The following is a 12,436-nucleotide window of genomic DNA, read 5'->3' as shown; positions in this document are numbered from 1 at the left end:
TTCAGCCATACTGTGCGTCAAACAGATTTGTTTCTATGAAAGAACGTGCTCTGGCTTCCACTCACTCAACTTACCCTTTCACAGATACAGTTTGTCCGGAAAATTTCATTTTTCACTCTCAGAAAAAAAAGAAAAGAGAACTTCATGCCAAAAACGATGGTTACAATTATGTGTATTTTCTAAATGGCTAAAATGCTTCATAATTATAAGAATATAAGTTGACTTTTATTTGATTTTTGCTTCCATGATAAAAATGGCGCTATGTCTCCGTCTGGTTCTTCAGAGGACTGTCTGGCTCTAACTAAACCCCAGAGAGCAGCTATTTACACAGCCCAGGTACTTTTAATTAAAGTCTGTTTTCCCCCACTCACTTTTCAGGTTACCTCATGGGTTTTCGGTGAACAGCAGCATTAAGCTGGTCTTGTTTTGGAAGTCACCAAAACCAAGATGGGAATATTAAGCCCACTGCAGCCAGCAAGACCACAGTCAGGCGTTTTCCCCCGTGGACTTCAACAGTGGCCATGTCCCTCCCTCAGCTTAGGCCCAAAAGATCCCGAGAGGAGTGGTGCGGTCCCGCATGCCGAGCTCACAGCCGGCGGGGGACACAAGTACACATGGTCAATACAATGTGGTATCATGTCTGGAGGGTGACAAGCACAGGCAAGTCTCAGAGCTGGGTTCCTCTCAAGACTCCTCCCTCCGACTCCAGGTTCTCCATGCCGACTCCACACATCAGTGAGGACGCTCTGGGACACATATGATGGCACCTGACTAGACGCAGCTGAAACAGCAGGCGCTCGTTTGTAACTCACACAAGAACCTGGCGTCAGATGTTCCCGGGCTGCTTCAGAGCTCCGCGGTGTTACCAGGGCCCTTGGCTCTTGCTGTCGTGCCCTGCCTCAGCAGCTCCATACAGCAGCTCCCAGAGGAAAGGCAGCTGGACAGGTCGCCCCCGACTAAGTCGTCTCTCCCTCTGTCTGGGGGAAGTCACTCCCAGAAGCCCCAGGTGATGGGGGGGGCCTGCTTGCATCTGATTGGCTAGAACCGTGTCATGTGATCACCAGAGACACAAAGGAAGCTGGGAAAATGGAAAAAGGCACTCCAGCAAGGAGGAGCTGAGAGTAGGGGCTGTCGAGGGGACACTCAATTCTGTCACTTTTGTCACACTCAGACTGTTATGACTGACTCTCCCCCCTCCCCATTCATAATGGTAAAGTCCTATCTCCCAGTGCAATGGCACCTTTGTGAGGTGATTACATGAGGTCATAAGGGTGAGACCCCATGGTGAGATTAGTGTCCTTGAAAGACCAAGAGACAACAGAGCTCTCCTTTCCCCCACCATGTAAGGGCAGTAAGAAGGCAGCAAGGCAGGAAGACAGTCCTCACCAGGAACCAAATCAGCCAGCATCCTGATGTTGGACTGCCAGCTATAGGAGAAAAATGTCTACTGTTGAATAGCCACACAATGCACCCCCCCCCCCGCAACTATGGGGGCTCCTGGGTGGCTCAGTTGGTTAGGCATCAGATTCTTGATTTTGGCTCAAGTCATGATCTCAGGGTTGTGGGATTGAGCCCCATGCAGAGCTTGCTGGGGCTCGCTCCCACCTCCCCCTCCTCTCTTTCTGTCCCTCCCCCTGCTCACTGTGCTCTGTCTCAAAAAGGCACCAACTATTCCGTTATGTTTTAAGTATTTCATTATGGCAGCCAAGTTAAGACATATCCTCAATGCAACTGTCTTCAAAGGCACTCCAAACTCCTGACAAGAGGCTCGCTGGACCCCTCTGGGTGAGGTCATTTAGCTACTTTCCGACCTTGGCTCCAAAGCTGAAAGGGAAACCCTAGCAACAATCATTTCTTGGAAGTGTGTAGCCCTCACAGCACAGGCAGTAAGAGCTGCAACAACCAAAGATAGGAGACTTTTTAATGGAAACGCTTTTATCCTTAGTTTTTCCATCTACACATAACCTCGCTTTTCAAACGGTGGGTGGGGGGTGAGGGGGCCAGTTTGGGAGTTCAAATGTAAACATGTCTGTAGTGGGTGTGGACCCTGGAACAAGGGAGTCAACTACTCTGACTGGTATCTTTCTCTGCTTGAACTCTGCACATTAAAGCAGATCCCTCCAGATACCTGTCATTCTAAGACACCAGACCTTGCTATTTCCACAGCTGTGGTGTGCGGAGTCACAGACAAACAAAACATGGTGCCCCCAGCTTCAGGAAGCATCTTACTTCCCACAAGACATTACTGCAGTCACCCATCTCAGAGAGACACTCAGCCTCCCGCAGGGCTACACTGAAGCTTTGTCTATCTCTATGTACAGTAACAGGCCGAGGGAAACTTTCAAAATGAGAATGGGAAAAAACAACAGCCACTCATTTGGCAAACCAGCAACACAGGAAAATGAAAGCTTAAAAACAAGTAGCCCACATTTAAAGGAGCAGACCTGAGGTGCCACAACGTCTAAAAAGTGTAAATGCCTTCATTCTTACTGGAATAGAAAGAATACTCACTGTTTCAGAAAATATTCAAGATTTCAAAAATACATGTATTTCTGGAATAGAGGTCTTAGAGAGATATGCACTTAAATTTTAGTAGTGAGGAATAGATAGGCAATTCATAATCCAGATCCTATAGAAGTTGAGAGATTTCATTCATTTTCATTCAAACAGGATGCTCTCAAGAGCAATTTGTAACTACTCCAATAGCCTCCTACTTACTTTGTAGCTTTCACCCTCAGATAAGTTCTATCTCAAAGTGAATCACTCCTTCTTCCCCCTATGCAAGAATGCAAACCACCTACCACTTTGTCTATAACCCTCATGGCCTCAGCCACCAGGGGTGAGGACTTGTGCCCCAAGTCCCAACATACCCTCCCTCAGGCTAGTCATTCTGGCATTTCAATCCAATCTATTACTACCCAATAACACTACAGTCAAATGATGGGTTTCCCCAATCTTGCCACCATTAGGCCACTTAAATTCTATAGCAGCAAAAGTGATTAAGTAAAAGAACAGGGCAGGTCAGTAACAGTAAACACTCAGCCCAACACTAGTTCCATATAAAATGGGAGAACTCTGCTTCTCTCTCCCTGCAGTTACTCAAGTTTTATATGTTTTCATTTCTCTTGTTGCAAGAGGGTTCATTCTCAAGAACTCAACATCCAGAAACTTCCCATCAGCTTTGACTTCTCTCACAGCTCCTGTCAAAAAGTTCAGAACTTTAACAATATCTGTTTTAAAATCCACACAAATAGCAGCTACTATAATTTAATTAAATGAAAAGGGCAAGGACACATGACATGTCAACACATTCATAATGAAAAGTTGTCTTTTACTTACAGCTGGTTATAAAGGAAATATTAATTACTTCCAGAAAAACAATCATAAAATCATTCCCTAACAAGAAATTACAGATGTACCATGACAGCTAACTACTTCCTTTATGCCTTTAAAAAAAGTTAATCTGAAAAGCTTAATAAGGATAGTACAGTTTTACCTACTTAGATTAAGTATTCAAAGTTAAATGTGGCCAAAGGGCTACGAAAAATGAAATGATTCTTTAAAAAAAATTTTTCAAGGCAATTCAGGACTCAAAGAAGAAAATCTAGAAATAAATACTTTTTAGTTTATAATCTTACAAATGTCAAATTGAACAAGATGCCAAGTATTTGAGAGTGAAATTTACCTCAGATTTAAAAATTCAGTTTATAGTACAAAATCTACACACACACAATGGTACATGTGACATAGTAATTAGGAAGGACACTAACAACTTTATTTTCCTAATTTCATCTGTGAATCTTCAGAATTAAAGTTCTAAACCTTCTTTCCACTTTATACAATATAATAGTTTTAGAAAAGATCTGTTACCATTCTTAAATTTCCTTATATCCAGTAATATACAAAAATCAATGTTAAAGATAATTATAAACACTTCCCTTCTATGCACCCTCAGACTTGCTCTAAAGTTGATAAACTTTCTAAAATACCTCGGATCAATGGCTTTCAAACTTCTGTCTGTAATCCTCTTCACACTCAGTGACCCAATAAACACCCGCACTAAAATTAGCTAAAGCAGAAGTTTCCAGAAGAAGCCATCTTTACTATATGCTGTACACTGTGATATTTGCTTTGTTTCTTTCTTTTTTTTTGTAATGCTGGCTGTGACCCACTGAATTGATTTCATGACCCACTAATGGATGCAGCCTGAGAAATCCTGCTCTGATTCATTTATTTAAACTTGCCACAATAACTTAGCAGCACTCTGAAGATGGGAAAGCACCTGAAAATTTGCAACAGAAATGTAAATTGGATGATCTGCTGTATGCCAACTGTCATCATCCCTTCCAAATAGAAAACACTTAAAATCCATTACCTTTTAAAAAGTGTTATTTGGGCTAGTATTGCTGATACTAAAGTCATCACCTCTCTTCCACCTAATCTTTAAACTATTCTTACTCCAGTCACTGAAGAATAACCTCAAATCCTTCTGTGTGTGAATGAGTAAAGGAATACAAATTAAAGATTACCTAGAGAATTCTGTTGCTAGGTCTTTTTCCACACTTATGACAGAATGTGGGGAAAGAGGTGACCTAGGAAGTACTGCATTTTTCCCTTCTTAAAATATTTTTATAGACTTCATTATTTTTTAAAGATTTTATTTATTTGAGAGAGGGAGAACATGAATGGGTGGAGGAGGGGGAGAGGGAAGCAGGCTCCGTTAAGCACACAGCCAGACCTGGGGGCTTGATCCCAGGACCCTGAGATCATGACCTAAGCCAAAGGCAGATGCTTAACCAACTGAGCCAACCAGGCACCCCTCCTCTTCTTAAAGTATTTTTTAAAAAGCAGTTTCTGTAATTTCTCTATCCAGGAAATTATAGATACAAAACATCAATATTTAAAACCAACTTGAATGGCATTTGCCTATTTTTTTTAAAGAAATGACAGTGTAACTCAGATAATGTTCTTAATACCAAAATAATCATTCTATTTGCATAATCTTTTAAGAAGCAGAACAAAAATTCAACCCAGGGAGCTAAAGTCAACAATGAATAAGAGGAAGGGCTCTAGTCTCAGGTACCTGGAACCAGACAAAGGCAATTTAGCCCCAACACACAGAAAACTGGGCAGAAAAATATATGGGAGAAATTAAAATTGATCTATTTTTCTTCCTGGTCAACAGAGAGAGGGTAACATAAGGGCAGTATGGAACAGTAGTGGGGCTTAAGCTTTATCGTCTGAGAAACTGAAACCCAGCTCCACCACACATTAGCCATCTGACCTTAGTTCAACAATAACAGCACTTAAAATAATCATTCAATAAATATTAGCTGTGGGCAGGGCACAGTCCTAAATGTGCGCACCCATCAACTCACTGAATTTTCACAACACTCTGAGGTAGGCTCTGAGGGCCAGAGAGAGACTAGGAAGCTTGTCCAATTTCATACAATTAGTCACAGGAAGGCCAGAATTCAAACTCAGCCCAAGGAATCCCAAAACCTTTGCAGGGGTTGCCTTCTGAGCCCTGGTTTCCTTGTCCTTCCCTATAAGGGCTGCTATGTGAATTAAAACCTCTGGCCTGTAAGATAGGGACTCATCACCTCCCAGATCCAGTGACACAGCTGCCACCCTCACAGGGCACAGTGTCTCGGGTAAGCCAACTTCACCTGTTCAGAGTCACAAACTTTATCTTTTTTTCTTCTACCCTCTCTCTGCCCCACCCCTTAGACACACCTCCCACACACATACCTTTCACTGACCTAAGGAAATATGTACTGAAGAAGGGGAGAGTAATATAAGCCCTATCATGAGTATATTTACTGAAGGAAGGAAGGGAGGTAGCTCATGTTTGTAAGAGGGCGAAGTTGTCAGGCTTAATTCAAAGCCAAGACCATGACAGGCAGAGAGCCACAGAGGGTGTGCTGGAATGATCTTGGGGGTTACGCAAGGAAGATCTCTACCAGCAAGAGAATGAGGCAGGAGGGAGCCTCGGCGGCAGTGCTGGAGTGGGACGGACTGGGCCAGTTGTGGCTTGGGGATCTGGCAGAAATTAGAGGGCAGGGCCTAAAATATGCCAGGAATTCTGCTGAGGGCAATAAACCACCTCACAATGCAAAGCTGGATTGCATTAACATCAGTTTTGGAAACAGGAAGTACCAGTACCAAGTAGTAGCTAATAAGTGTTGACAGAATTTTTCAAAATAGGGTTACATTCTCCCTTTCTTTCCTGTTCACATTAGTTGGCAAATGCCATCCCCTTCACTTCCTCACACACAAAAAGTGGGTAAACAGAGGCACTCCCAGGCTGTTTAATGGACCTAACCAAAACACAGCAATCAAGTTAACTGAACCAAGTTGTTGAAAGACATGCCAATAATACACCAGCACCCAATTACTGAATCAGGCCTTTTTTTCTTTTTTTTTTTTTTTTTTACAACCAAGAGTAACAATGTGAGTATATGCTTCTATGGTAGAACAAGTTAGCCACCAGTGTCAGACACAACTGTTAGTTGTTGTAGCAACAGCAGACAACAAGACTTGCTCCGATTGGTGGTTAGCAATTTACCTCTTTGTTTCCCATTATACATCTATCACTACTTATTATAAAAACCACCTTCCAAGTATTAAGATATCATTAGCTTGCCAAACCAAGGAAGAATACAACCAGTAAGTCTGACTTGGAAAAAAAAAAAGCACCGAGAAGCATGAATACCATAAAATGAACTTATGAATGTTTAGAAAACAAGACATTGTTACTATAAGCTATTTCATAATCTCTAGAGATACAATGTTTATTTTTAGACTGGAAAAAAATTAACTATGGGACTAACTGCCAGATTAAATAATATTATCTAATAAAAGTAGTTTACAAATACATCTACTATTTTAATTAAATGAAGTACCGAATGACACTGTCAGCTTAGAATCACTAATGTCAATCCTACTGGTTATAATTAAATGCCTGATTATAAAATAAACACACAAAGTATCCTAGACTTTGTCTTTAATCTAGTTTTTATTTTGCCTTTCATGCTTGTTTTAAAATAAATTTTATTTCCACCTCACTAGTAAAAAACAAATTTTGTTTTCTCTTAAAATGGTTCACTGCAGAGATAGAGAGATTCGACTGTGACTTGGGATTACTGGACATTATTTCCTCATTGCATCTGTTACTGACCCTTTCCTTTACAATTAACTAAACATGCTTTGTCAGAGGGCACAGGCCCAAGCCTAAGAAATGCCAGGTCCTATTCCCTGTCACCTCACAGGCTCTGTGCATTCAGAAAATGACCATGCCTCTTGGGATGAGTTTCCTCACCTGTGAGCCCCAACCAGGAGATCGGAGGTTCTCATTAGTCAGGACAGTCTGAACTAAACCTGAGACTCCCTTGCATGCATATGCACACATGCGCGCACACACGCGCGCGCGCACACACACACACACACACACACACACACTGCACTGGGTAACACAGGCTCCATGACACAGGTCTTTCAAAGCCACACACACTGGCCCATCCACAAAAATGGGAAACAAGAGAAATCGTTTCTTTACCCATCTGCAGCTATAATACAACTAGTAGGGTGACCCTTATTAGAGATATTTTAAAATCTCTGACCCATAGGAATGGTTATTAAAGCTTGAGTATGAAGGCAAGAGGGAGCCCTTCGTTGCCTCCTTGGGGCTTTCAACAGTCAGAGGTGATTAGGCAGCAAGAGAAAGCAAACTGAGGTAACAGACCTTTACGTGCCTTTCTCAATTCTCAGCGTAAACAAACAACAACAAAAACACTATTTGATTAATAACAATGACTTAAAATGGCCTTCCTGAGAGTCCTGGTGTGTCATCAGAACTGACTGATTTGAAAGTGGTAATTTGATATCAGAGATCTACAATCAAGGAGTCCCTGATTACTCCTCCCCAAGCACAGATCTCCAAGTGCTGATCACAGAGTTTCTGCATTGTTCTTGGCTCAAACAGGACGCTGGGACTGAAGAAGGAAATACACCAGTCAGCGCTCAGCATGCCAGATACCAGCCAGGTCACAACATTCTCCTCAGTCGCAGCCCTGACTGGGAGAGCTCTGCTCTTGACACAACAAAGCCATACAGAACCCCCAGCTTAATTAGCAACCTACCGTGAGTCCTTCTCCAAAGGACTCTGTAGGCTGTGTCTGGGCCACAGCCACTGGTCTGGCTGGCCCTGCCACTTTGCAGAATACCCACATACTAACAGTTCCGTGGCTAAAAAAAGGCAGTACCAGCATTTTCTTTATTAAGAAGACGAACATCAAAGCAGGACACCTGCACTAAGAATGGACTTTCTTCCCGGGAAATTATCTTAAAATGTAAATTAGGTCAGGTCCCTGGCACAATACCTTCTCTGAACCCCTGGCAGCGGCCCTAACTCCCTACCTGAGTGGACCCTGGCCAACTCCTCACACACCAGTCTCTCCCCTGCCCTTGCTCCCCACACTCCAGCCACACTGGCCATCCTGGGTGTCTCACCTGGCGGGGCTTCACACCCCAGAGCACTCCCTCCCAACCCATCCCCAGCCTCTCCCTACAATGGCTCATCCTCGCCCTTTTCATCTCTACCCAGACATCATCTTCCCAGAGCACCCCATTGAACCGGGGTCCCTCCACTCTCAGTCTCTGTCCTGAGCTTGTGTCCCACTCTCACAGTCTGGAACTCCTCATTTATTGCTGGATACATGTTATTCGATGATAATCCCTTCTAGATACGGAGCTACCTGAGGGCCTGGGGCCATTTCTCTTGTACACCACTCTAACTCCAGGGCTTAAAATATACTAAATGCTCAATTATCATTTGTTAAAGTGATTCAATATCTCAATAAATTTTGCATCGGAAGAGATGGAGCCCATAAACATTTTTATTTGTCCTAAATTGGTTATGGTGCAAAAATAAAACAAAACAATTCACTGGGCTAAATGAATTTCTCCCTACTAAACACCCACCCTTGGTCGGGTCTGTGCTCTCCTGCAATCTTCTGATTTAAATGGGAATAAAAAAAGCATTTGAAATCTGTAATAGAAACGGTATTATCAGTGATGGTTGAATCTCAGGTAATCCATAGAAATACTCCTCCTCCTATGAGCTACTGAATAAATGTTCCAGACACCAGTGAAACACTGTATTTCATCTCGTGTAACCTTCATGGCAGTTCCATGAGAGAGGTCTTCTCATGCCTCCTGACAGAGCAGGAGCTGATGCACAGTGACCTGGTAACTAGCTCAAGGTCACATAACAAGAAAAGGTGGGTCAGCTGGGTGGAGTGCTGCCGGAACTTGGCCTCCTCTACTGCTCCATCTTCTGTCCCTCCTAGAGCAGTCCACCCCCATGGGAAAGAAAGGGAGACAAGGCAGAGCTGTCTCTTCTCCTTTTGGAACCAGGCCATTATTTCTTTATTAAGTTTTTAAGGGAAAAAAGACAAGTCATCTTTTGACCCACCCGGCGTCAGTCCAGCTAATTCTATCCTAATTCCTCCAGCTTGCCTTCCCCGTTGCCAGCGCCTCCTACTTCCCTGAACCTCCGCTTTATGCATCTCCATGCTTTGGAATTCATCACACAGTCCGTAACTCCTTTCTGCCCCAGCCTGTGCACGCATATGAGTGTTGAGCACACAATCACATGCAAACATGCAAATCTCTTTCCAAACTCCAGTTCGCTCTCTCTAGCTTTTTCAAGTCAGACGGTAAATAAGTCACCTAAACTATTTCATCCTGAGGTGTAAGAAGAGGCAAGTAACTCCCTTGACCTTCCTAGAGATGCTCAAATGCATAGCATAAAAGGTTACTTGCTCACAAAGTACAGTTTGAATTATTACACAGCTTGAAAATGACCAAAATTAGGTGAAAATGTCGACAGGAAAATGTCCAGGATGATAATGAAATCAAGCCGGCCAACCAGCAACCACTCACCTGATGGCAGTTTTCCTATCTATCGTCCTCCGTTTCTGAACTCAGAGTCCAGGCTGCTCACAGCTGTACTTCTGGGGCGAGCTACAGGGAGAACTGGAAAACTGGGCTACAGGAGGGGCACTGAGCAGGGAGATGCTAAATCCAGTGTTTGCAGCTGGAGGCCACCTACACGTTGGTGCTGAATTTTTAAAAACACTTCAACACCTTAATAATATGTTCTGCCAGGTATAATAAAAGTGTGCCCAAGGAGCTTGAATTCTTAAGCTGCTAGGAGCTAAATGTGAAAGGAAGCCCAAAGCAGCAGAGGAAGATAAGCGAGGGGAGGGGGAGGAAATCCCTTCAACTACTGAGTTGTATGGCTCCAAGAAAAGAACAGCAAAAGAACACATCCCCCAACAGGCCACGCTGATGCTGGTTATTTACATGAGAACCACTTGGGCTGCGTGAACCTCCATCTTCCTTCAAACGCTCCACAGCTGTGGTTTATACCCCTGGCTTGCACATCCGAACCACCTGTGGAACTTCAAAACACAACACCAGGGGCGCCTGGATGGCTCGGTGGGTTTAAGCTTCTGCCTTTGGCTCAGGTCATGATCTCAGGGTCCTGGGACAGAGCCCCGAGTCGGGCTCTCTGCTTGGTGGGGAGCCTGCTTCTGCCTCTCTCTCTGCCTGCCTCTCTACCTACTTGTGATCTCTCTCTCTCTGTCAAATAAAATAAAAAATCTTAAAACAAAACAAAACAAAACACCAGCGTCTAGCTCCAGTAGAGAACTGAAAGGGGAAACCCACCATGTTCAGCGACACCTACAACAGGGTCTGGGCCACAACATAACCACGTAAAGAGGAAATGCTGGTCGGGAGTGCAAGAACCAGTGAGCCCACACGTCTCCTCTCAGTCCCATCTCCAAGAGCAACCACCTTTACCGATCATCCATTTATCTCTTCTTCCCTGACTACCTCTGGTCTCAGCCCTGAGTGCCAGAGACATAGGGCAGACCACATGGCAGACTGGCCCTCAAGGAGCTTCCATTCTGGTAAAGTCACATGGAAGAGATTTAAGGTACGGTATTAAAATAAAGGAGGGCAGCTAAAAAAGATTCCCCCAAGCAATTTCCATCAGTCTTCCTGACCTCAAGTCCTTTGAGCCCCCAGTTCCTTGTTCCGTGCTCGGATACGTGTCCATCGCGTCGTGCTGTGCTTCAATGGCAGGCCAGGCCCCACCCCGCCCCCCCATGGCTCTGTTCAAAGCCTGGATCCAGACACTCAAACCTGATTTCCTCTGTGCGCTGATGTGCCCCCACATCCTCAGACAGTGTGACCGGAATGGTCCAAGTCAAGCTTCTCCCATCAATATCCTAAAGTCTCATATTTTCTCTTTTTTTCATTGCCTATCCTACGCTTGGGGGATATAAAAGATCGACAGGAGTCCCCTTAAAAGTGTTTCGTCTTCTTTGTAAAAAATTAGCAAGATACAGAACATATTAATATCACACACTGATTCGGAGCTAAACTGTACAGAAGGAAGGGACAGAGACTAGTCAGTGTGAGCACCTCAGAAGCAAGCCTTGAGCAAAGGGTTTGGCCAGGCAGAGTCAGCAATGACCAAGCAGGATGTTTGAAGGAGCACCAAGGGCCCAGACAGGGGAGAAGTAATGAAGACACCGGCCTGACTGAAACCAGGAGGACTCATCAGGCAAGTGGCAGGAAAGAAGGCGGGAGGAACAGCTCAACACGGAGCTCTGCAACGAGGTGTGGTTTACCCAGGACACTGGAAGACAGGTGTGGCATGACGCTGAGAAGGAGTAAGGCACAGATGCAAACTCTTTCAGGCACACAGAGGAAACCACTGTCATTAACTCTGATTCAGCCTATCATAAATATCTGACACACAGTTATTTTCAACAAGAACCTCATCAAAGTGGTTCCTAATCCTCCCATTCCGACCATTAAAAAATCAAGTCGAAGTATGCCAAAATGCAAATATTTACAAATTTGAAAATCAAAAATGCCTCCCACCAACCTCCTGGGCTTTCTCAAGCTCCATCTTCACCGTCTGCCAAGCACACTGGTGTGCTGGGAGCAACGGATAGACAGGAGCATAAACAAACAACTATCTGGCCGTCCACGTGTCCTTTTGTTCCATAACATGTGACTGTCAACTGTTTGTCAGGCACGGTGTTTGGCAGTTTGAATCAAGGTATAACACAGCAAGCCTTTCGTTCCCTGTCTTTCAAAGGAGCTATGACACCTGGAAAGCAAATACAATCTGTTCATAGCAGCCCCCAAAAGAGAAGCTGGTGAGTTCATTCATACGTTAATTCATCAAGTTTTTATTTCACGTATTAAGCGCCAGACACTATCCCAAACCGTGTGGAAGGAGCAGCAAAGGAAACAAAGCCCCTGCTCTGATGAAGCCTATATGGGGGGTGGGGGGTGCAGGCAAGCAGTGGGCAAGCGAACAGGAAGGTATGGATTTATCAGACAGGAAGGA

General features: G+C 44.1%; 1 protein-coding gene across 5 annotated transcripts in view; it reads right to left on the bottom strand.

The window, feature by feature from the left end:
• FAM107B (family with sequence similarity 107 member B) overlaps window positions 1–12,436 on the bottom strand; it is a 227,758-nt gene that overhangs the window by 26,588 nt on the left and 188,734 nt on the right. The window lies entirely within an intron of this gene.

Source organism: Mustela nigripes, chromosome 6, assembly GCF_022355385.1.
Source record: "Mustela nigripes isolate SB6536 chromosome 6, MUSNIG.SB6536, whole genome shotgun sequence".
In the NCBI taxonomy this organism is placed as follows: Eukaryota; Metazoa; Chordata; class Mammalia; order Carnivora; family Mustelidae; genus Mustela; species Mustela nigripes.
Note: the sequence above shows the minus strand (reverse complement) of the source record. Positions and strands in the feature narration are given on the sequence as shown.